The sequence below is a fragment of the Castor canadensis genome, chromosome 15, assembly GCF_047511655.1.
Source record: "Castor canadensis chromosome 15, mCasCan1.hap1v2, whole genome shotgun sequence".
Taxonomy (NCBI): Eukaryota; Metazoa; Chordata; class Mammalia; order Rodentia; family Castoridae; genus Castor; species Castor canadensis.
In genome coordinates, this window is record NC_133400.1 from 72,162,590 (window position 1) to 72,188,696 (window position 26,107).

Here is a 26,107-nt window from a genome sequence, read left to right on the forward strand (position 1 = left end):
AATAACAGACTTCTTTTTTCTTTTTTGGGGGGGTGATACTGGGGTTTGAACTCAGGTCCTATACTTGGTAGGCAAGTGCTCTAACCCTTGAGCAACTCCACCAGCACTTTTTTGTGTTGGTATTTTTGAAATAGGGACTCATCAACTCTTTGTCTGTGCTGGCTTCAAATTGCAATCCTCCTGATCTCTGCCTTTTCAGTAGCTGGGATTACAAGCATGAGCTGCTGGAGCCCTGCTCTTTTTTTTTTTTTTTTAAGGAATCAGAGCTGTTTCTTTAGCATCTTAGAGGAGACTGCTGTCTTGGACTTTATAGCAATGTTGGAACAGTTAAGAGTTTGAAAAGAGTTTGAGATGGATTAAATGCAATTTGTATTGCAAGACATATATAGCCTTAGGGTGATCAGGGGCAGAATGCTATATCTGGATCTGGAATGTCCCTAAAAGCCTACATGTTAAAGACTCAGTCCCCAGGTTGGTGCCATTTGGAGACAATAGAAACTTTAAGAGTTGGGGGCTAGTGGGAGGTCCTGTAGTCCCTGGGAGTATGTGTGGCCCAGGTCCTTTCCTTTCCTGTCTCTTTCAAATCCAGGCCATGAGGTAAGTGTCTGTACTATGACCTGCATCATGATGCATTTCTTCATCACAGGCCCAAAACCACCAAGGCTGAGTGACCATAGATTGAAACCTCCAAAATCAATATCCTAAATAAATCTTCCTTCTTTATAAGTTGATTGCTTAGATATTTTGCTATGTAATGTAAAATTGGTTTACATAATTTTTATTATCCCCACTTAACTTATGAAGAAGCTGAGGCTCATTTAAGGAATTTATACAAGGTCACAGAGCTAGTAGATGACAGAATTGGGGTTTAAACTCAGTCGCTGTATGGAGCCTGAGCTCATTATCACTATACTTTACTGCCTGCCATTACATAAGAAAGATAGAGTAAAAAAGGTAAATGCAGTGGTTTTCACTGGAGGCTAGATATTACAAATGCCTGGTGTCCTAGAACTACAGTCAAGTTGTTCAATGTGGTCAACAGAGGGGATGGACTGAATAACATCATTTATATGGAAAAACTTATTTCTAAGTAAATGAAAAGTAGAACTAAAGATAAAGAATGCAGTTAACAAATGGGTAAGCAACTGTTTAAGAAACTGGAATAATACATGAAAATAAATTGTGAAAGAAATAAGTGATACTGAAGAAACAAAACTATGGAGTCAGAGAAATATAGCCACAGTTGTGGGAAGACTTGGAAGCCAGGAACCAACTCACTAGTAATTTTAAAAAGTATGGAAGTCAAGATTTCCCTCATGGAAACTTTGGGTTCAGCAGGGCTAGGGGATAGACTAGGTGATCAAAATCAATCTCTCTCTCTTTCCTTCCCTCCCTCTCCTCTTCCTCCTACTCAAGAAATCCCCCCTCCTTCTTTCTTCTTCTCCCTCTTTCTTTCTTTCTTAAGGATTTACAGTGTTTTTAACTTAACAGGGCACTGGTACTACTTTACAGCCCAGAAGCAAGCCACATGTGGAATTGATATAACCAAAGCTCAGAGGAAGCCTAGAGAAGAGTGAGGAAAAATATCTGAGAATTGCGAAAATGCAGCAAGAATTCTATTTCTAGGAAATTGTCCTACATACACACTCATATAAAATATGCAGACACGTATATCCAAGAATAATCACTGAAACATCATTTGCAAAAGCAAAAATAGTGAAACCATTTTCCACTGATAGGAGACAGGTTAAATACTGTAATTCATGTTACCTCCATACACTGGAAAATCATGAAACTTAAAATAACTAAGTAGATGTGATCTCATTCCTATGAAAACATCTTTAAGAGGAATTATTAATACTTTTTAAGATAAAGTAGATTTAAAACCTAAATTAGTAAGAAGTACAAAGGAAGTCACTTTGTACTAATAAAAGGAGCAATAAATCAAGAGGAAATAACAACTATTATATGTGCCAATGCTGGTGCACCAAATTTTATTAAACATACACTACTAGACTTAAAAACACAGTTAAACCCCAATACAGTGGTGAAGGGAGACGTCAAGACTCCTCTATCACCAACAGATAGGTCATCAGACAAAAAAATCAACAAAGCACACTATAGAATTAAATGATACCAAAGATCTATGGACGTGACAGATGTTGACAGAGTATTCCATCCTGCAACAGCACAATATACATTCTTCTCAGCAGCCTATGGAACTTTCTCCAGGAGAAACAGACCGTATATTAGGTCACAAAGCAAGACTCAACAAATATAAGAAAACTGATATACTGTCTAACCACAACACAATAAAACTAGAATTCAACAACAAAAGAAACAGCAGTGGATCATTGAAGAAATAAGGAAGGAAACAAAAAAATGTTCCTGGAATTTCATGAGAATGAAAGCACAATCTATCAGAACCTATGGAACACAGCAGAGGCAGTCCTAAGAGGAAAGATTACAGCCATGAATGCATATATTAAAAGGACAGAAAGATCTCAAAGAAACACCAAATTCTGTACCTCAAACTCCTAGAAAAACAAGAGCAAGCTAAATCTAAAACTAGCAGAATGAGAGATGATAAAAAATAAGGGCCCAAATCAACTAAATAGAGACCAAAAAACCATACAAAGAATCAACAAAACAAAAAGCTGGTTCTTTGAAAAAAATAAGCAAGATCAACAAACTCTGGCAAATCTGACTAAAATGAGGAGAGAAAAGACCCAAATTAATAAAATTAGAAATGAAAAAAGGGAAGATAGCAACAAATAGCAAGGAAATATAGGAAATCATCAGTGACCACTTAAAAAACTTATATTCAAATAAATTGGAAAATCTAGAAGAAATGAACAAATTTCTAGATAAACGTGACCATTCAAAATTGAACCAGGAGGACATAAATCACCTAAACAGATCAATAACACAATAAAATTGAAGCAGTAATAAAGAATCTCTCCAAAAAAGAAAAGTCCAGGACCTGATGGATTCACTGCTGAATTCTACCAGACCTTTAAAGAAGAACTAATACCAACATTCCTCAAACTTTTCCATGAAATCGAAAGGGAAGGAACACTGCCAAGCTCATTCTATGAAGCCAGCATTACACTCATCCCAAAACTGGACAACGACGCAAAACAACAAAAAAAGAGAATTACATGCCAATCTCTTTAATGAACAAAATGCAAAAATCCTCCATAAATATTGGAAAACTGAATTCAACAGCATATAAAAAAGATCATGTACCACAATCAAGTCAGTTTCATTCCAGGGATTCAGGGATGGTTCAATATATGCAAATCATTGAATATAATACAACATACTAACAGAAGCAAAGACAACAACCATTTGATCTTCTCGATAGATGCAGGAAAACCTCCGATAAACTTCAACATCCCTTTATGATAAAATCTCTGATGAAATTAGGAATAGAAGGAATGTACATCAACATAATAAAGGCTATATGTGACAAGCCTATAGCCAACACCATGCTAAATGGGAAAAACTGGACCAGTTCCTCTAAAGTCAGGAATGAGACAAGGGTGTCCACTCTCTAAACTCTTATTCAACATAGTCTTGAAATTCCTAGCCAGAGCAATAAGACAGGAAAAAGAAATAATAAAAGGAATACAGATTGGAGCAGAAGTAGTCAAACCATCCTTATTTGTAGACAACATGATCTTATACCTAAAATACTGAAAACCTCCACCAAAAAACTCCTAGACACCATAAATAGCTTCAGCAAAGTAGCAGGATACAGTATCAATTTACCAAAGTTAGTAAACTTTCTATACACCAACAATGAACAGACTGAGAAAGAATACAGAAAAAATAATTCCATTTACAATAGCTTTAAAAAATAAAATACCTAGTAATAAACTTAACAAAGAATGTGAAAGACTGCTATAAGGAAAAATATAAACCACTGAAGAAAGAAACTGAGGAAGACTATAGAAGGTAAAAAGCTCTCCCATGCTTATAGATTGGCAGAATCAACATACTGAAAATGACTATACTACCACAAGCAATCTATTTGTTAAATGCAATTCCCACCAAAATTCCAATGACAGTCATCACAGAGATTGAAAAATCTACCCTAAAGTTCATTTGGAAACACAAGGACCATGAATAGCTAAGGGAATACTGAGCAAAAAGATCAATGCTGGAGGTATCATAATACCCGACTTCAAACTATACTACAGAGCCATAGCAATAAAAACAGCATGACGCTGGCACAAAAACAGATATGAAGACTAGTGGAATAGAATAGAGGACCCAGATATGAATCCACATAGCTATGCCCACCTGATTTTTGACAAAGCTGCCAAAAACATATGATGGAGAAAAGACAGCCTCTTCAACAAGTTGTTTCCCAGTTGTTGGGAAAACTGGATATCTGCATGCAGAAAACTGAAAACAGATCCATGTCTCTCACCCTGTACAATTATCAACTCAAAGCAGATTAAGACCTTAATATAAAATCTGAAACTTTAATGCTAGTGCAGGAAAGAGCAGGGAATACACGGGAACTTATAGGCATAAGCAATGACTTCCTCAGTAGAACCAAAATGGCTCAGCAAATTAAAAGAAAAAGGATTAACAAATGAAACTACACAAAACAAAAAAGCTCTTCATAACAAAAAAGAAATGGTTACCAGATTGAACAGGAAGACCAGAATGGGAGAAAATCTTTGACCATTATACATCTGATAAGGGATTAATAACCAGAATATATAGGGAGCTCAAAAAACTAAACTACCAAAAAAATCAATGACCCAATGAAGAAATGGGCAAAATCCCTGAACAGATCTTTTTCAAAAGAAAAAGTCCAAATGGCTAAAAAACACATGAAGAAAAACTCATCATCCCTGGCTATAAAGAAAATGCAAATCAAAACCATGCTAAGATTCCACCTCACTCCTCTTAGAATGGGTATCATCAAGCATACAAACAGCAACAAATGTCGGCAAGGATGTAGAAAAAAAAGGAACCCTCATACAATATTTGTTGGGAATATAATAGTGTATACAACCATTATGGAAAACAGTGTGGAGGTTCTTCAAAAAACCAAAAAATAGAACTGCCATATGATTTAGCAATTCCACTTCTAAGGATATACATGAAGGAATGTAAGTCAGGTTAAAACAAAAGCACCTGCACACCCATGTTTTTTTGCAGCATTACTCACAATAGCTAAGCTATGGAAACAGCCAAGATGTCTCACTACTGATGAATGCATTAAGAAAATGTGATATTTATTCACATGGAATTTTATCCAGCCACAAAGAAGAATGAAATTTTGCCATCTGCAGGTAAATGGATGGAACTGGAGAACATCATCTTAAGTGAAGTTAGCCAGGTTCAGAAGGCCAAAAGCTGCATGTTTTCTCTCATATGGGAATAGACATCTAATACAAATACAGCAATATTATGAAAAACATAAGGTCACTTTTTTTTTTTTCATTTTTCTTTTATTATTCATATGTGCATACAAGGCTTGGTTTATTTCTCCCCCCTGCCCCCACCCCCTCCCTTACCACCCACTCCACCCCCTCCCGCTCCCCCCCTCAATACCCAGCAGAAACTATTTTGCCCTTATCTCTAATTTTGTTGTAGAGAGAGTATAAGCAATAATAGGAAGGAACAAGGGGTTTTGCTGGTTGAGGTAAGGATAGCTATACAGGGCATTGACTCACATTGATTTCCTGTGCGTGGGTGTTACCTTCTAGGTTAATTCTTTTTAATCTAACCTTTTCTCTAGTTCCTGGTCCCCTTTTCCTATTGGCCTCAGTTGCTTTAAGGTATCTGCTTTAGTTTCTCTGCATTAAGGGCAACAAATGCTAGCTAGTTTTTTAGGTGTCTTACCTATCCTCACCCCTCCCTTGTGTGCTCTAGCTTTTATCATGTGCTCATTGTCCAATCCCCTTGTTGTGTTTGCCCTTGATCTAATGTCCACATATGAGGGAGAACATACGATTTTTGGTCTTTTGAGCCAGGCTAACCTCACTCAGAATGATGTTCTCCAATTCCATCCATTTACCAGCGAATGATAACATTTCGTTCTTCTTCATGGCTGCATAAAATTCCATTGTGTATAGATACCACATTTTCTTAATCCATTCGTCTGTGCTGGGGCATCTTGGCTGTTTCCATAACTTGGCTATTGTGAATAGTGCCGCAATAAACATGGATGTGCAGGTGCCTCTGGAGTAACAGTCTTTTGGGTATATCCCCAAGAGTGGTATTGCTGGATCAAATGGTAGATCGATGTCCAGCTTTTTAAGTAGCCTCCAAATTTTTTTCCAGAGTGGTTGTACTAGTCTATGAGATGGTTTATGTACTATAGACAAGAATGAATATAGAATTTTTAAGCTGATTGAAATTATCATAAGAAAGGGATTAAGATAGAAAGAAGAAAAATAGAGGTGAACCAAATTGGGCTATAACACATATATACATGGAAGTGCCACAAGGAAACTCCATGTGTAGCTATCTTAAGGAAGCAAAAATGTCACTCTTTTTCTTTTACAAACTGAAGAACAGGAAGGTGGAACAAGTCCTGCCGGGATGGTTTGGTACCAGTGGGTCAGAGAGGAGATGGAGAAAGGGTATAGGAGGGTGAATATGGTACAAATACTGTATACATATGTATGTAAATGGAAAAATGATACCTGTTGAAACTATTCCAGGAATGGGGGAGAGGGGATAAAGGAGAATAGTAGAGGGGGTGAATTCAAGTGTGATATATTTGATATATTGTAAGAACCTTTGTAAATACCACAATGTACTCCTACCCAGCAAAACAATAAAAAGAGAAAGAAAAAAAAAGAGGAATTGTTAAATGATAAGCACATTGCAGAACAGTATTAAAACCTGGTTGCTTATTACATATAAGATGACATTAGGAGGTATGGCAAGATATTACCAAATGATCTGAGAGAAGTCAGTGAACATTCTGAGCCCCATTCCTCAACAAACAAAGGGCCACAGAATTCACAAACAAAGAGTTAGTTGAAGGACAGCATTTTGAGAAGGGAGAAAAATGATAAATAGTCACAATATATAATAAAATGATTAGAGGCAAATGCTGCCCTAAAGTCCAGAACAGAACACACACACAAGCACGCTCAGTGTACCATTCCCGATTTCCAGAGGTACTGTACCTAGCAGCAGGCGATTGCTCAGCTCTGTGCTGTGGCTCATCATTTAAATTGGGAGGCTCATGTAGACCATGCATTGGAAGAAAAATACAAAAAAACAAAACTATCACTGTTTTTTTGCGAGTCCAAGACTCTTATCAATGGTCCCTTTTCCCCATTTGGTTGAGGAAAGCACATGAAACATATAAAACAATAGGTTCCATAAACCACGACTCCAGTTAAAAATCTAAAACAGTAATTATATAAACTACAGTCACAACCAGGCTCAGAAATTGCCTGTTAGTCAGTCACATGTCTTCCCTCTATGAAGAAGTGACCACTCTCAATGCTCTGAGCAGAAATAATATACAGTTGGCTTTGCCTATCTGAGGGTTCCACACTGCAGATCCAACCAACCAGATTGAAACATTTGAAAAGAAAATCATGTCTGGGGCTGGAGTTGGAGCTCAGTGGCAGAGAACTTGCCTAGCATACTCAAAGTCCCGGGTTCAATTCCCAGTACTGCTAAATAAATACATGTATATATACATATACATAACATACTGAACACATACAGATTTTTCACCATCATTCTCTAAATGACACAACATAACAAGTATGCACATAGCATTCACAATGTAGCAGATATTACAAGTAATGTAGAGATGGTTTGAAGTGTATATAGGAGGCTGTGTATAGGTCCTACGCAAATACTACACCACTGTATATCAGGGACTTGAGCATCAGCAGTGGATTATTTGGGGAGTGGTTTCTACAATCAATCAATCTCAGTAAATACAGAGGGACAACTGTATTTCTTGGGAAGCAGGGTGGGATAGTGCAAAGATTACAGAATTTGGAGATACAAGAGAATGCTCTACCACTTACTAAATTCATGACCTTGAACTAGTCATTCTGACCATCTACTCCTTCATCTAGAAAGTGGAATTAATAATTTTCCCTTTCCTCCTCCTGCAGGATGAGAAGCAAGTTTATGTGAGCACTATGCAAACTGAAGTGATATACTTATTTCTCTCTTTCCTTAAAGATTGATGCAAAGCCCCTTTTCATTCTTGTTTAAAGTGAAAACTAGGTGATTCTACCGCATTGTTATAAAGTCTCTCTCTCAATGGCAAATTAACATAAACAACATCAAATTCCAATGATGAGAGAGTTCTTTGCCAGCCTGCTCCAGTATGACTCATGCCTTGCCCCTTCTGAGAAGACATATCCCTTATTAGTCAGCTTCAAATAAAAGGGACTGAAAATAAATCTCTCAGTGTAACTACGGGTTGCTATAAAAGCTCTTCAGAATTTCTTAAGTAATGACAAATGGGTTTTCTCAATATATTTTTAATCCTCCTATTCATTTCTGTCCTCAGTTAGAGTTCTATTTAACACATAAGCACTGCCAATAATAAGAACCAAAATGTACACAGAGTTTTTACTATTTACAACATACTTAATTTTCTTTTTTCCTAAATTGGGATGGGGTTAAATGATTTGCCCATTCAAAGGTGAAATTATCTTAAATTATGAACACTTTCACTGAAGGTTCTCTCTCCCTCTCTCTGTCTGTCTGTCTCTCTCTCAATAATGAAAATTGTTGGATGGTCAAAAGTTGCATTGCCTTTTGGCAATCATCAGGTACTATCTGCCCCACAACCTAAGGACTTCTAGGTCAGTATAATTCAGATAATTAACTATTATTTTACATTTAGACATAGTCTTTTTCCCTTTGAAATTCACGCAATAGGCCACCTGCCCCACCATGTTTCTGAACTCCCATCTATAGAAGCATCTGCTTGCCAGCATCTCTTTCCTTCAACTCTTATGCAATTCAAAGCACCACAACTTCATAGATCATCTACTGTCTTTACTCCATGACGGATTTCACAGCCCCAAGCAAGCAATGACTTCCTAGTTTTTGTGCTGTTATTCCTAGACTATTCTCCTCTCCTTTCTTTTTCTAGTAACCTGCTCATTATTCAAGAGAGCAAATGTTTACTTATTCTTTTGGAAAGCCTTTCCTGCACTCCATATGCAGGAGCCCCTTTCTTAGTGCTTCTTTAGGCTTTTGTTTAGACCTTTTTTGTGGGACATATTGCATTGCATTACAATACAATTGTCATACATCTCTCTCCTCCACTGAGAAGTATGTTCGATTTATGCTTATTGAACAAACTGATGAGTGAAAGTGTTTTTCATTTAAGAATCATCAGCTCCACGTTCAGCTGTCTTAGGCTTAACAAACAAAATACCCTATTAACTTAGAAGCATGTAAGCATGTCCAGTTCATAAAGAAAAGGAAAAGTTCTTGGAACAGCAAATAATTTGCCACTATGTTCTCTTGAAGTTATAAATAAGGTAGGTGCAACTAGGATGTGTAGTAAGTGGTATAAGTTTTTCCCTTATTCTTCATTGATGGTTCCTCTGATATATATTTTTTTTCTCTTTTTGGTGGTACTGGGGTTTGAACTCAGGGCCTCACACTTGCTAGGCAGGTGCTCTACCACTTGAGCCACTCCTCCAGTCCTCCTCTGATATTTTTTGTTAGCACATATTACTTCATATTACTTGTACAAAGGGTTTCATTGTGATATTTGCATACATGTGTATAATGTTCTTTGATCTTGCCCCTGTCAAAGCAAGTTTAACAAGTGTCCTTATTCTATTTTCATATAAGTATATAAAATACTTGATTCATCTCCCATCACCCTCTTTTACCCTTACCCCCTTCCACTTTTCCATAAGGTAGTTGCAACTAAGATGTGCACTAAGAAGTATAATATTAAAAGTTCCAATAAAAGAATAAAATGCTTAAAAATATTTTTCTTATTGACCTTCACAATGCCTAAAATACCTACCATTAAAATCACTTTTATCTGAAAGGATTAGACTGATGACAACTAACTAAAAGCATTTAAGGCAAAATAAGTTCCTAAGGAAGAGATACCGAAGTTCTGATGTAAAATAGAAGGGAAGACAATATTTAGGGCATGGCCCTATGGCTCAGATGGGGAGATTCCAGTGAGGCTGTTTCCAGAACCCTAAGCCAAGCCAAGGCCAAGGTTGAAAAAGTGCATCATACTGATGTGGAGAGAGACTGAGAGGACAGGAACAGATCTTTGGTCTGTTTCCTGTTACTTCCTCTAAAAATCTCACCAAGAATGTTAGTACATCAAAATTATTTAACATAAGTAGGGCCTTTTCTCCGCATATGTGCTTACTTATCTGGATAATGGATAAGTTTTATTTATTTTATGCATCTGTAAACTTTCCTGCCTGTTGCAAACTCACTAGCAATAGAATGTTCTTGCTATAGACAGGAGAAGGGCAAAGATCCTCAGCTACACACACTTCAAAGGGCTGCCAGATGGGCCTCCTGCCTTTCCAGTGTCCAGGCAGGTATGAAGTCCTGTGGATGCTACATCTGTAATAATATTTCATCACTGTAGGTCATTTTGAGCTGTACTTGAACTCCACAGAAATAGAATCAAAAAGTGTATATTCCTTTGTGAGCCTGAATGACTATCACTTTCTTGGGGCAGTAACCAGCCCCAAGAAACATTGCAAACTAGGAAAGCAGTTGGAAATTTTTTTTTATAAAAACACTTTTCACATATATTAGCTCACAACTACAGTTCTATTTGCACTCAGGAGGAGACCAGGAAATCTCCCAAGAGTATTAAGAGGGGAGAATGTGTTCAAAGATCTCTTGGTACAACACACTCTCCTACCTCCTCCTATAAAACTATAGCAGAGCAGGGCTGAAGATGGCCTTATGGGATGGGACTAGAAATTTTTGGTGGTGTCACATATGCCATTAAATAAGAAAGGTCAGTAAGTTTTGCTTTTTCTAATTCAAACTGGTGGGGAAATAAAAACTACTGTGGGACACTTGCTGGTTGTTAAAAGGACAGGAGCAAAAGGAAAACATGGGCTTCGGTGGGGCAGATCTAGGAAGTAGAACCAAGGCCTACTGCACAAAACAGAGAAAAAATATTGAAAATGAAAGAGCAGGGCCACGCCCCAATAGTCAGGAATGAAGAAGGTCATTACAAGAGTGGTTCTTCTCTGTTAGGGCTTTCACCAAGCCAGGCAATAAGATTCCTGCTCTTCCTTGAACCCCATATCAATCTTTACAACTAAGCTGTTGTGGTATTCACGTGTTTCACCATAATTTCTTGGTATTGTTTTGGTATTAGTAACTGTCCCATTGTGTGTTTTTATTTTTTCCTACTTGTACATGCTAGCAAAAGAACAAAGCACATGTGAATGCAAGACATAAGCAATCAGGTCACCTCCAGGACAGCCAGCCACTCTCCCTTCCCTGCAGCCAAAGCTTCAGAAAGATGCCTCTGATGGGCTGAAGTCTGTACTGTTCATGAGTTCAAATCATCTACTTTGCCTTCTATGATCAGTGATTTGTGTGTCCTCTCAAGGAAACCGTTCCCTAATTCTAGGCTGTTATCATTTTTATCCAGTTGTTTCAGCAACATTTGTTCAAAAAAGATTTTACTTTCCCTATTGAACTACCTTGAAGCCTTTCTAAAAAAAATCATTTGATTTTATATGTGTGTATCTTTCTGTCTGCTTTGTTTAGTCCCATTGATCTATTTGTCTGCTCTTAGACAAATCAACACTGTATTGAGTCTTTTAGTTTTTGAGTAACTCTGGAAATTTGATAATATAAGTCCTCTATCTTTGATCCAGGCTTCAAGTTGGGCATTGAGCTGGGCAAGATGGTACACACCTGTAATTCCAGCTACTTAGGAAGTGGAGGCAAAAGAATTATGAGTTTGGGGCTAGCCAGGACAAAAGGAAGCTAGACAACATCTCAAAAAACGAAATGAAATAAAATAAAATGCCTGGTTCAAGTGGCAGAGCACTTGTCTAGCGTGCAAGAGGCCTTGAGTTCAATTCCCAGTATCTCACACACACACACACAAACCCCAAAAAACAGAACCCTCTAGTTTTGTTCTTTCTAAGTATTTTCTTTTTTTTACCTAATCTGGATCCTTTACTTTTTTGTATAAATTTTAGAATCAACTTGTCAATTACTACAGGTAATGTACTGGGTTTTGATTACAAATGCAAGGGTTATAGAGAACAATTTGAAGACAACTGATACTATTTAGTTCATGAATATCATACGAGTCTCCATTTAAATGTTCTTTATCATTTCTCAGAAATATTTTGTTTTTCAGTATAAATATCTTGCATAATTTTTGAAAATTTATCTTCAAGTATTTAATACTTTTAGATATTACTGTAGATATAATTTAAAATGCTAATTTTGTAGTTGTTTACTTCTATATAAAGGAATGATTTTTTTTACATTAGCTTTATATCATACAACTTTTATTGTTTCTACTGTTGTAGACTTCTTCAGATCTTTAAATGCAAATAATTATGTTGTCTGTAAATAAAAAAATACTTTAAGCCAGGCACCAGTGGCTCATGCCTAGAATCTTAGCTACTTGGGAGACTGAGATTGAGAGGACAGTGGTTAGAGACCAGCCTGAGCAAACAGTTTGCAAGACCCCATCTCTAAAACAAGCAGAGTAAAATGGACTGGAGATGTGCTCAAGTGGCAGAGTGCCTGCTTTGTAAGTGTAAGCCCCAAGTTCAAACACCAGTCCCACAAGGAAAAAAAAAAACCTTTAAGATGTCTTTCTAACTTAACAGCTTTTTATTTCTGTTTCTTGACTATTCCACTAGTCAGGACCTCCAATATGATGTTTAATAGAAATAGTTTGAGCAGTGATCCATTGCTAGTTCCGAATCTTTAATAAAAGCCAGTGTACATTATGTCACTAGTCATTATGATTTTAGATAGGTGCTCTTTATCAGACTGAGGAAGTCTTCTTATTCCTTGTTTACTGATCATAGATGAATGCTGAATTTAATCAAATGTTTTTTCAATATCGATTAGGATTATCATATGAATTTTCTCCCTTATCCTGTCACTGGGGTAAATTATATTACTGATTATTAAAAATATTACTGTCACCTTGAATTGCTAGATATATATTACTTGGTCACATTGTATAATCACCTGTATGTATTTCTAGATCCAATTTACTAATATTTTGTTACGGAATTTTGAATATGTCTTCATTAGAGATAGTTGTTATGTTGTGTTCTTATAATATACTGGCCAGGTTTTGGGAACAGCATATCATGATAGAAGTTGGTATTAGGATGTGGGAAAAATATGAGTTGGGAGGTATTCTCTCTTTCGCTATTGTCTGAAAGAGTTATATGACACTCACAATATTTTTTTCTTAAATGTATGTTATAAATTACCAAAGGCAACTTGGCTATATTTTTCTTTGTGGGACGTTTTTTAAATCATAATTTTTATTTATTTAATATGAATGTCTCTATTCAGATATTTTATCTCATCTTCTATCAAATGTGGTAAGTTGTATTTTGTAAAAGAATTTGCCTGTTTCATCTAAGTTGCAGGTTTTGTTGGCATGAAGTTTTATTGCAATAGCACCTTATTATCCTTTGAACAACTACAGGACCTTTAGTGGAAATTCCTTTTTCATTCCTGATATTGATAATTTGTATATTCCTTTTTTTTCCCTGATGAGTCTTGCTAGGGAATTATCAACATTATAATTTTTTTAAACCCAGCTTTTGATTTTTAATTTTCGCTATTGTTTTTATGTTTTCTAGAGATTCTTATCTTTATTATTCTCTCCTACTTATTCTGGGCTTAATTTGTTCTTCCTCTATATTTGTAGTTTAGAATCATACTTCATCATTTTCAACATTATCATTTAATCCTGTAAAGTTCACTAAAAGCACTGCTCTGACTGCATCCTATGAGTTGTGATAGTTTATATTTCCACTATCATTTGATTCAAAATATTTCCTCATTTCTATGGTGATTTTCTTATATCACAAATTGATTGTACAGAAATTGTGTAATTTCCAATTATTTGAGACTTTTCTAGCCAATGTTATTGATTATTTTTAACTGAAATCAGAATAAACTTATGATTTCCATTTAAAAATTATTTGTGTTTATTTTACAGCATACCATATGGTTATGCTGGTAAACATCAGATGTGTACTTTGAGAGAACATGCATTCTTCTGTTGTTGGGTGTAAAATGCAATAAATTTTAGTTATATCATGTTTTCAAGTCTTCTACATCACTACTGATGTTTGGTATATCTGTATTAGTTATTATCAAGATAGGGCAGTAACAAAATCTGTGGCTGGCTGTGAATTTGTCTATCCTTGTAGCTTTAACCATCATTTAAAAATTTTATGTATTTGAGGATTTGTTATGTGTGTACATGTTTAGGGTTGTCATAGCTTACTGATGAATAGACACTTACCATTATGACAAAAGATCCTGCCTTATCTCTGCAAATACCCCCTTTCTTAAAGTCTTTTTGTCTGATACTAACTGGTTAAATTAATATATAAATTTCTTATGATTTTTATCTTTTTACTCATTTTACATTCAGTATATCTATACCTTCATATGTAAATTGTATCACTTGCAGACAGCACATAGATGGGTCTGGCACATAGATGGCTCTCTAGTCCGGGAGCCTCTGGCAGTGCTGCCCAATGTCTGTGCAATTTAACCTAGATGTATTTCTTCACCATTCACTTTCTCCCAATATCCATATCTCATTACTAAAACCAAGGAGAATTTGAAGAAAGTTGGCATTGTCATCAGCAGGGTTATAGGAATAAGGCCGCAAGTGTTACGAGATCTTCCTTTATAAAAAGGGAAGCCTGTGATTTCCCTGATAACAAAACTCACATCAACGTCCAGATTCTTTAATAGGGATGGATTTATTACATGTCCTGACCATGCCATGTTTTGGACTTCCACTTGGGGGGAGGGTAACAGTGTTAATAGGAACTAGTTGAAAATGTTGATTTGAATATTTCTGGGCATTTCCTTAAAACCAACAAGCTATTACAAGAATGAGAAAGAATTTCTGAGACTACCTATGCTCTCTCATTTTATAATGAAAGAGAGACCCAAAAGACTAAGCAATTTGTGCTAAGTCACAGAATTGGCCAAACCAGAACTAAAACTCAAGTCTCCTCATATCTAATTTACCACTTTTTATACTAATTACTAGTTATTAAACTGTAAGCTCTGGAAGCATGCCAGAGGTTATTTGTCAGGATCAAAGGAAAAGATCAAGCAAGTTAGTCTCTGGGTCTTTGACTGCTCTCACCCAGGGTGCTCCTGCTTGAATGACTGTTATCCTCTTGTAGCTACTTTTAGTCTATGTAGGATGCAATGACTCACTGGACACAATTTGGGCAGGTTTTCATCTGACCTATGATTTGTAGTATGTTTTCTGCTATTGCTGTCACTCATTAGCAAGATGACATTCTTTTTTGCTAAATGTAATTGGTGGAGTTCTAAAAATTCATTTAAACACTCAGATTTTACTGGGCCGGGTTATCACCCTTGTATTCATTTCCATATCAGGCTGTAAGCAGTAAAATGGAGGGATTTACAACATGACTATTTTAGCATAGTTAAATTTCTTCCACAATATCAGCTTTGGAACTAATTTATTAGCTATAGAGGATATACACTTTTATTCTCCTTTATACTACTTTATCAAATAACAGCATATTCATTTATTAACACTGTTGGGTTATTGGTAGAAACAAAATTCCTCTTCATGTTATTCAAAATGGTGTCAGTCAATTCAGATGCTATCCAACTGCTAAGGTAGTTACAAAAGAAGACTAACATCTAGCATTTAATTCTAAAAATAAGATGAAGCTGAAACCAAAAGTGGTCAAAAAATTCCACCCCTTGCCCAATGTAAGAATTCAGAGGAAATTTTCTAGCTGTAACCATCCTGTTTTCTGTGATATTGAAAAAACTGGCCTTAAAATTTTTCTGTAGGCTAAACTTACAGAAAATGGTGTGGTGGCTCATACCTGTGATCCCAGCTACCTGGAAAGCAGAGGCAGGGAAGATCAGTTTAAGACCAGTCTGGGAAAAATAGTGAGACCCTACTTCAAAAACAAACCAGGTATGGTGGGTCATGCCTGTAATCCCAGCTACATAGGAGATGTAAGAAGGAAGATGAAAGTCTGATGATAGCCAAGACAAAAACATGAGGCTATATCTGAAAAATGACTAAAGTAAAAAGGGTTGGAGGTGTGATTCAAGTAGCAAGCTGCAGCCCCTGAACTCAAACGCCAGTCACGTCAAAAACAAGTTCCTGTAATAAAGAAGACTGATTTAAAAAGACATGTATGTCAGAAATTGTGGCCACATTCTATGGAGTCCAACTTTAGGATACCAGGTTCTTCCTATGGAGTCTAACTTTACTACTTTAGGTTTTTCCTCACGAAGTATTCAGATCAGTTGCCCTCAGTAATAATATTCAGATTGTAATAAAAAAAATTTGAATACTTTTGTGAGTCAAAGAAGCTTTGGAATTTCCCTTTTCCCTCTTTCTCAAAAACAGAAGTTAACGTATGACTCTGGGAGTTGTATCTTAAAGTAATGTTTCTGAGCAGTTACTGCATGTCAGATAATTGTGCAGTCTCATGAGACAGAGTTTTAAACTATTTTCCATAATACAGTGCATTTTTTTCTTCTGTTACGTACGACTTGTTTTGAAGATTGCTGTAGCATAATTCCTTAGACAGGAGTAGGTTTTCTTTCTTTCCTTTTTGGTAGAATATGTGAAGTGTGAATGTGGCATGTATTTCTTGAATTGTGCAAAACCCACACGAAATGAGTATCTTGTAGCACATACTTTGGGGGCATTTTAGAGAGCTATTAGTGCTGACTGTGTGCACTTCCTGGATGTCTATCCTTTCTGCAAGGTGGAACTTCAAGTGGGCTCTTCAGCTTGGTGTGGTATTTATTAGCACTGGTCACAGTTTTCATTCTCTTTCCCTTCTTCGGTCAGTGCTAAATTTCCTTTCTACTCTCTCCTTTTTGGCAGGACTGGGGTTTGGATCTCTGGGGCTTGTGCGTGTTAGACACATGTTCTACCACTTGAGCCATGTTTCTAGTCCGTTTTACTACACTTACTTTTTAGATGGGGTCTGTTACCTGTTTGCCGGAGTCTGTCTGGACTGTGGTTCCTTGGCCTATGCCTCTCATACAGCTGGAATTACAGGCATGCATCACCACACCCTGCTTGTTATTTTTCTATTTGTGGAAGTGCTGAGCTTTGAACCCAGGGCCTCATGCTTGCTAGACAGGTGCTCTACCACTTGAGCCACACTCTCAATGCTCCTGTTTATTCTTTGAGATACGGTCTTGCTACATTTTTGCCCAGGTTGACCTCAAACTGCAATTCTTCTCTCTACTTCCCAAGTAGCTGGGGTTATAGGTGTGAGCCATTGTGTCTGGTCTCACTCCCTCTTAAAATTAGTAAAGGTCATGTGACTGGGATGAGAGTTGTGCTCTGCTATATTCTCTTTTCCATCTGTCCCTATGGCTAGCAATGGATGAGGACAATAAGCAAGTGTCCCAGAGCCTGTGCTGATCTGTGACAAACATATGGCATGAACCAGAAACAGACATTCTTGTTTAAAACTACTGATAGTTTTGAACTGTTCATTACTACAACAAGGTCTAGTCTATCTTGTGTGATACACTTTGGTAAAACAGACATCGGCTTATCAAACCTTTGTGAAGTTGACCCACAATAAAACATAATGTCTGAACTTTGAGTTTCAGAGTACGTAATTTTTATTTTGAGTTTCAGAGTATATAACCAGAATGTAGCAAAAACTAAGTTGCAAGAAGTAATCATTGCTAACTCTTCTAGCTACTCTTTTTTTTTTTCATTTTTCTTTTATTATTCATATGTGCATACAAGGCTTGGTTCATTTCTCCCCCCTGCCCCCACCCCCTCCCTTACCACCCACTCCACCCCCTCCCGCTCCCCCCCTCAATACCCAGCAGAAACTATTTTGCCCTTATCTCTAATTTTGTTGTAGAGAGAGTATAAGCAATAATAGGAAGGAACAAGGGGTTTTGCTGGTTGAGATAAGGATAGTTATACAGGGCATTGACTCACATTGATTTCCTGTGCGTGGGTGTTACCTTCTAGGTTAATTCTTTTTGATCTAACCTTTTCTCTAGTTCCTGGTCCCCTTTTCCTATTGGCCTCAGTTGCTTTAAGGTATCTGCTTTAGTTTCTCTGTTCTAGCTACTCTTAAGTGTAGGAATTAAGGCTTGCTAGCAGAATGCTGTATGCTCATGCAATGCTGGGTGGGCCCTTACACATTCTGCTGAATGGCCCTTTAGTGGCATGTTATTTACTGTCACTGATGACTGCTTCTGGAAATACCCTGAAAAAACTCATTGCATTTGTTGGATGACCATGAACATCCAACACAGCTATCTTTGAGACTCCCTGTGACGCAGTATGAGGAACACCTATGCTAAAAGCATCCATAAAGAACTATACAGAAAACATCAAGGGATCAAGGGGACTAACTGCTAAAAATCCTTTTTTCTCCTTTTGTAAGTTTAGGTTTGGGGGGAGATTGCTGTAGGTTTTTAAAAAACTTTGTTTTATATATATATAAAACACACATATATATTTATATATAAACATACATATATATGCTACAGAATAAAAATGATATCAGTCGTTATTGTAGTTCTTTTATTGTTATTTGGTATATTTTCAGAGACGTGAGTCCATCTACATTTAAAGCTTCATAGCAATAGTCAGTATTTTAAAAGGGTTCTTATCATTCTGAGTGAAGTTAGCCTGGCCCAAAAGACCAAAAATCGTATGTTCTCCCTCATATGTGGACATTAGATCAAGGGCAAACACAACAATGGGATTGGACTTTGAGCACATGATAAAAGCGAGAGCACACAAGGGAGGGGTAGGATAGGTAAGACAGCTAAAAAACTAGCTAGCATTTGTTGCCCTTAATGCAGAGAAACTAAAGCAGATACCTTAAAAGCAACTGAGGCCAATAGGAAAAGGGGAACAGGTACTAGAGAAAAGGTTAGTTCAAGAAGAATTAACCTAGAAGGTAACACCCAAGCACAGGAAATCAATGTGAGTCAATGCCCTGTATAGCTATCCTTATCTCAACCAGCAAAAACCCTTGTTCCTTCCTATTATTGCTTATACTCTCTCTACAACAAAATTAGAAATAAGGGCAAAATAGTTTCTGCTGGGTATTGGGGGGGAGAGGGAGGGGGCGGAGTGGGTGGTAAGGGAGGGGGTGGGGGCAAGGGGGAGAAATGAACCAAGCCTTGTATGCACATATGAATAATAAAAGAAAAAGGAAAAAAAATTAACCTAGAAGGTAACACACATGCACAGGAAATTAATGTGAGTCAACTCCCTGTATAGCTATCCTTATCTCAACCAGCAAAAACCCTTGTTCCTTCCTATTATTGCTTACACTCTCTCTTTAACAAAATTAGAGATAAGGGCAAAATAGTTTCTGCTGGGTATTGAGGGGGTGTGTGGGAGAGGGAGGGGGTGGAGTGGGTGGTAAGGGAGGGGGTGGGGGCAGGGGGGAGAAATGACCCAAGCCTTATATGTACATATGAATAATAAAACAATAAAAAAAAGGGTTCTTCCACATACATAGCCTGTTGGCCTCTACTGCTTCACCTAACTAGAATTGAATGTTTTAAGAATTACTTCTTTCCTTATATGTTCAATGTTTATTTAGCTTTTCAACTGTTGGGTTATATTAGGAATCTGTCAATGGAAATCCAGTCTTTCAAAATGAGTGATCTGCCTGTGTTGGGACCTATGTTCTGGAGGATAGTTTTAAAATGACCTCTGGATGACTATAATTTTACAAGGCTTCATATAATGTTACCCTAAAGATAATATTTATAGAAGACATAATCCTCTTAATTAATGTTATTGTTGTCTTAGACAACCTCTTTGATGGTCATTTTTAGAAGTAAATAAAACACAAAACAAAAATTGTTCTGAGAATGGCTATGGTCCCACTGCAGCACTTGAAGACAAAACAGTTTTGTGATGCATGTTGAACCTAGCATGAAGTTTTTCCAAAGAGATGCAAACTAGATCAACATTAACAACTTAAATGCTTTAAACTCTGTGTTTGGAACATGAAAACTATTAAGATGTGCATTTGCTATGGAGGAATGTGGAGTGGCTAAAGCTATGCCTGGATCATTTCAAAACAATAACAAAGGGCTTTTGGATGAGGGATGTGAACAGTGAAGAGGGTTATCTGAGTAAAAAGACTTCCTTGATGAGATCCAACCTGCGGTGAACCGTAAAAGCACAACTGAGAATTGCTCAGTTGAACAAAAGGGAAGAGGTATTTGTATGAGGCAAGTTCAGAGGAATGTGGGATAGCAGGATGAGTGCAGGGAAGCACAACACTGTCTTATCTGCACAAAGTGTGAAGGAAGAAGAGGTAAGAGAGAGGCTGGATATGAAGACAGGGTCAAGTCATTGAGGGTCTTGCATGCCAAACCAGGGAGTTAACATTTCATTCTACAGTTAATAAGAAACTACTGAGTGGTATTATGCGGTAGAGTAACAGTTATATTTATATTTTTGAAAATGTATCCTCCAATGGTGTTGGAGATGGATGGAACTGAAGTAAAAAGTACAAAAGAAATCCAGAGGTGAGAGAAATAAAGGGCCTAGTGAGACAGATGAAGACATGGAGGGGATCTTTGTAGATAGAGAAGCAAGTAGTGAACCTCTCTTCTGAGGAAACACATGAGGCAAGTGTACAAATGTCTTACTTACTGGGAGACAGAATCAGGAGTTATTCCACATGCTTGAATTCTGTGTTAAAAAGGGAACAGTACAGACTCTTAAAACTGGCTGAATCTGGAAAGGTCCATAGCACTTTTCTTACATAGCTCCTTTAATATGGAAACGAGAGAATGGGAAATATACACATGTGCTGTAGATGGGCTACAGTTGCCATTGTCCTATCAAAATAAGAGCTAATGCTTATACAGTGTCTACATTCGGTATTGTTCTCAGGTTTATACATATGTAATAGTTAATCTTGTCTAGTTGATTAAACTGCCTAGGAAGCAGTATGGTACATGCTTGTAAGCCCAGATGCTAGGGAGGCAGGGGCAGGAGGATTGTGAGTTCAAGGTCAGCCCAGGCAAAGTTAGTGAGATCCTATCTCAAAAAACAAAATCCAAAACAAATAGGCTGGGAGTGAGGCTTGATTGGTATAGCATTTGCCTAGCATGTGTGAGGCCCTGGGTTCAATGTCTGGTACTCCTAAGAAAGAAAAAGAGAAAAAGAAAAGGAAAAGGAAAAAGAAAAGGGAAAGGAAAAGGAAAAGAAAAGGGAAAAGGAAAAGAAAGGAAGAAGGAAAGAAGGAAAGAGAAAGAAAGGAAGGAGGAAGGAGAGGGGTAAGAGGAGAGAGAGAAAGAAGAGAGAGAGAAGGAGAGACCTTGAAGAACTTGAAGTGCTTAGGAAATTAGTACACTCAGTGTGTACCTGTGAGGTAATTTCCAGAGAGGATTAACTAAACTGGAAAGACCTCCCTGAATGTGGGCAGCATCTTGTCATAGGCTTAGGGCCAAAGTAGAAGAACAGGGGAACAGGAAATAGCTTGCTAGTGCAGGAATTCTTTCCTTCTGCTTCCTGGCTACCATAATGTCAACTGTTCTGTTATGCCTTCCCAGCCATAATAGACTGTAACTTTTGAAACCATTAGCCAAAATAAATCCTTTTTCCCCTAAGGTGTTTTGCTCAGGTATTTTGTTATGGCGATGAAAAGTCTTCACTAACACAGAAAAGATATTATCTCATTTAATCTTCAAAACAATTCTATGAAGTAGATACTATTAGTATTACTATCATATAAAGAAAATTAAGTTGCACAGCTAGTAAGTGGTAGAAGTGGGATTTAGCTTTGGATGATGTTAATTTAGAGCTCATGCACCCTACTCTACACCTAACTGCCGCTAATCACATAGCTAAAATGTTAACCCAGAACTAATAATGAGGTTTCTAGTTCAGTGTACATTGTTACATGTGATAGTATAAAACATACAGTTCAGTACATTCTGAGAAACAAGGGAAGGAATGGAAATACCTAGAGACCCTCCTCCTAATACTTGCATAGTGGAGATTTCAAAGGCAGTGTTAGTGAGAGTGCATACCAACTTTACCTTTCCCCTACTTTTAGTTTTTTCCACTCTTAATAATGCATAATTTATTACAAGGACAAAGAGTAACATGTCCATAGAAAATTAACTATCTATGATAAACATTGGTATTTTTGTTTATGCTAATGTAGGACTGGGTCAAATTTAGATATCATATTTTTCCCAGATTTTTTCTGCAACAATAAAGTTGTACTCATGATTTTAGACCAAGCAGACTCAGCAGAGATAGGAAAAACAAACCAGCTTATTTTCAGGTTATGGAGGACTTCCAGACTGTAAAGTGGCTCCACCTTGACCCTTAGTCACAGGACAAGTACCAGTGCAATACTAAAATTGTGATTTTAATTGATAGCATCACTCAGGGTTTGTTTAGATGTTAAAGTTACATCTAATTTAGGATAATCTATGTAAAGTGCTGACACATGGCAGATGCTGAGTATGTGGTAGGAAAGGTTACAGGGGAGGGTAGTTTATACCCTGGCTATATTTACTTTAGTCTGCACTGTAGTCATTCTCAGGAATCATGACTGGTATGAGGTTATATAAGTCTATCTCTGTTTCTGAGGAAGCTTGAAGTAGTATCAGACTCAAATATCTCTGGATTGGGACTGCCCTTGGCTGGACTGTCTTTCTGCAAGAAGAAAGAATCAGAGCCAGTAACCTTCTAAGGAACAGAGCAAGTTTTATAGCAGCAGCAGCACCTGGAAGGAGAATAACAATTGTTCTGAAGGCAGCAGAACAGCAGAGTTCTATACAGAACTCAGGAATAGTCTTCATAAAGGGAGAAACAAACAGTTTACAAATGCTGGGTTTGCCAAGTGTGAGGAGAGCAATGTCAGGAAATAAGGTGGAATGGAAAACAGAGCATCTTGGAATTCAAATCCTGGCATTGCTATCCATTAACCATGCATATCGGATAGTTTCCTTTACCATGTAGGTTTTATCTGCTAAATACTAAAATGGGAACCATGATATTCCTTAGTCCATTTTACAGGTTATTAGGAAAACATGTAAGATTGTGTCAGGTACCCTCAGTGACCTAATCTGCAGGCTCAAGTCTGATCTCCTTGACCATTTGTGTAGGCAACGTACACAAGTTCTCTGAGTACATCCTGACCAGAGCTACATTTCCAAGAGGGGCACAACTCAGGCTACAACTGTTCTCAGATTGTTTTCCTGTATATTCCATTCAACAAATAGTTTATCCATGGTTACTGTCAGTCAGACACAATAAGTGCTGGGGAAGCACCAAGAAGCATGACACTGCTTTAGTGAAACCTGTGAAGAAGCAATAAATAAGTAAATACATACATAAAGACATAATTTCAAATTTTCATGAGGTAAAAAAAAACTTAGGTTCAGTGACAAAATAGTGGAAGGAGAGATATTTATAAGGTGTTCAGGAAGGGTCTCTCTGAGGAACATGACATTTTTGCTATGACTTGATGGACGAGCAGGAAGAAGGATCCTATGCTCCTCCAGTGCAATTGTATAGTAAAGCAAAGCGTCCCTCTGAGGAGTCTCTCATGCTAATTCCTGCCTCCTTTCCCCAGTAGTTTTCTACCCAAAGCAGCCTCTGACTTTCTATCTTATGTTATAACCTAGGGGAATTTCTCCTGCCCTGCTTGCCCACAGCAGGTCTGTGACCCTGCTCTTTACTGTGTCCCTTTCAGGATTCTATTTTCTACCAGAAATCACCTCCATAAAAGCATCCATCCATTTGTGCACATCATAGATGGCCACCAATATGTGTTGCATAACTTTCAGTGTTAAAGTACATTTTTCTTCAATGTGAATGTGATCAGATGCCAAACACAGCTGGAGACCTCTAAGCAATCTGTTTCCAGAGGAATAAAATGTCCAGATGATTCTCAAATTAATTTGATCTAATATAGCAACCTAATTTTCTTCCATTCTTCTACCTTGCAGCAGTTTAATTTGCCAATAAGCTGCCATGTACAATAACTTTGCAATTGTAGACTCTGTTCATTCACAAGTCACTTCATGCTATGTACACTTTGCCAACATTTAAATTCATGCATTTGCCTCTATATAAGCTTAATCAGTTCTAGAGGTCGGTAAAAGAAATAGAAAATCTACCAGTCTGTATCGTTCAATGACAAAGAAAACTTGTTTATTTAGTTAAGACTGATCATCTCAAATCACTGTGTGAAGGTTATATGTGTCACATACTGGAGTAACTTAGTAAGAGCCTTGTCTGACTTTCTTTTGGGATTTAAAAGTGATAGGAATGCAATCTGTGCTTTCATTTTTTCCTTTTTATTTTCTACCAAAGGCAGGTAGTATTTCCCAGGTGCTTTGAAAAAGTCAAAGAAAACCATCAGATCAAAACAAATATTCTAAAAACTAGTGAAGGTCTCACACCAGTGCTTCTTTCCATTTTTATCTGCAATACAGAGAGATTCTAATTTTATAAAACACAGGTTTTCAAAGAAGCTTCCAGTCCTTGGAACCCAAATTCAATTAAGGTAGTAATTGTCACAGACCATCAGCTTGATTATTTCAAGGGTAAAGGGTAAGAATTCAAACACATGTGTCTGTCACATCTTCCTTTGATAACAGAGTATGAGTCATCAAGTTAATATGTAACTGAAAAGAAATTCACAAATGTCTTATCTGGGAAAAATTGATTTATTCTGCTCTTTTAAAAAAATCTGGTTAACCATATGATAAAATCAAATGAAAACAAATCAAACCTGTTGAGTTCAAAAGTTTCTCTTTGAACTTGGAATAAAATCCAACTCCTTTATGACCATCAGTTTTGCCAATGTCCACCTCTTTGAGCACACTCCTATCACAGCTATCCTTGCTTACCCTGCTCTAAGCAGAAGAGGCTTTCTACTTCTTTTTTATTTTTCCATCCACAAATACATCAAAGCCCACTACTGCCCTGGAAGGTACTCCTTTTGCATTGCTTGAACTCACCACTCTCTCCTGTTTAGCACTCTTCATGATATGTACCATTTTCTGACACTTTTATTTGTTCATTTGTTTTTATTTTATCTCTCCTCTACTACACCATAAGTTTCATGAGAGCAGGGGTCTCTCTTTAACTACTAAATCCTCAAAAAGCTAATAGACAATTATTTGGGACAATGGGAAAGAAACAAAGGCAAGATAAAATAAGATATAATCTTTGGGGAACAGAAAAGACTGTCCTGGGTTTTTGGATAGCTGAGATTCAACATATCACCATGGTACAAAGACATGCCAGTGTAGCCTGGTAACTCTTCTGAATGGTGGACCACACATTCATTGAGAAACTTTGCAAAGTGGATTGGAGCCCTGGGTATAGAACATGTGAACCCATTGTATTTCATGGAAGGTAAACTTGACTCCAGACTCTTGAAATTGGAATTTATCATCTGTGATATAAAATTCTCACAAACTTTTACTAATGCCAGAAAAGTATGGAAGAAGGTAAAGGAAAATAAATGAAAGACATCATATCAACTTGCTGTTGAGTCAATAATCAGGCTTAAATGAAAATAATTTTATAGAGCACAATTGTTTCTGTCCTTCCCACTTAACCAGATTCCTGAGAATTACAACTCTGTATTTCTTCCAAAAGTCTTGGTCATCCATGAAGCCTTCCTTTGCCCATGAGAAGAAAATAATGCCTATGCCCGAGGACCATCTTCAGGCCCTGCAGGTTGCCAGGAATCCTAAAGCCCTCAAGGAAATGATTTGCTACCCTCCAGTTTTAATCCCACAGGTCCACTAGCCAGTATTTACCTGCTGTCACTGAAAGTTCTGGAGCAAGGTGACCCTATTCACCTCCCACACCATTGCGAATTCA

At 37.2% G+C, this 26,107-nt stretch overlaps 1 protein-coding gene across 2 annotated transcripts in view; it reads right to left on the bottom strand.

Annotated features, from left to right (window-relative positions):
* The window catches only part of Gpr158 (G protein-coupled receptor 158), a 452,732-nt gene that overhangs the window by 55,768 nt on the left and 370,857 nt on the right, over positions 1-26,107 (bottom strand). The gene's annotated exons all lie outside the window — the stretch shown is intronic.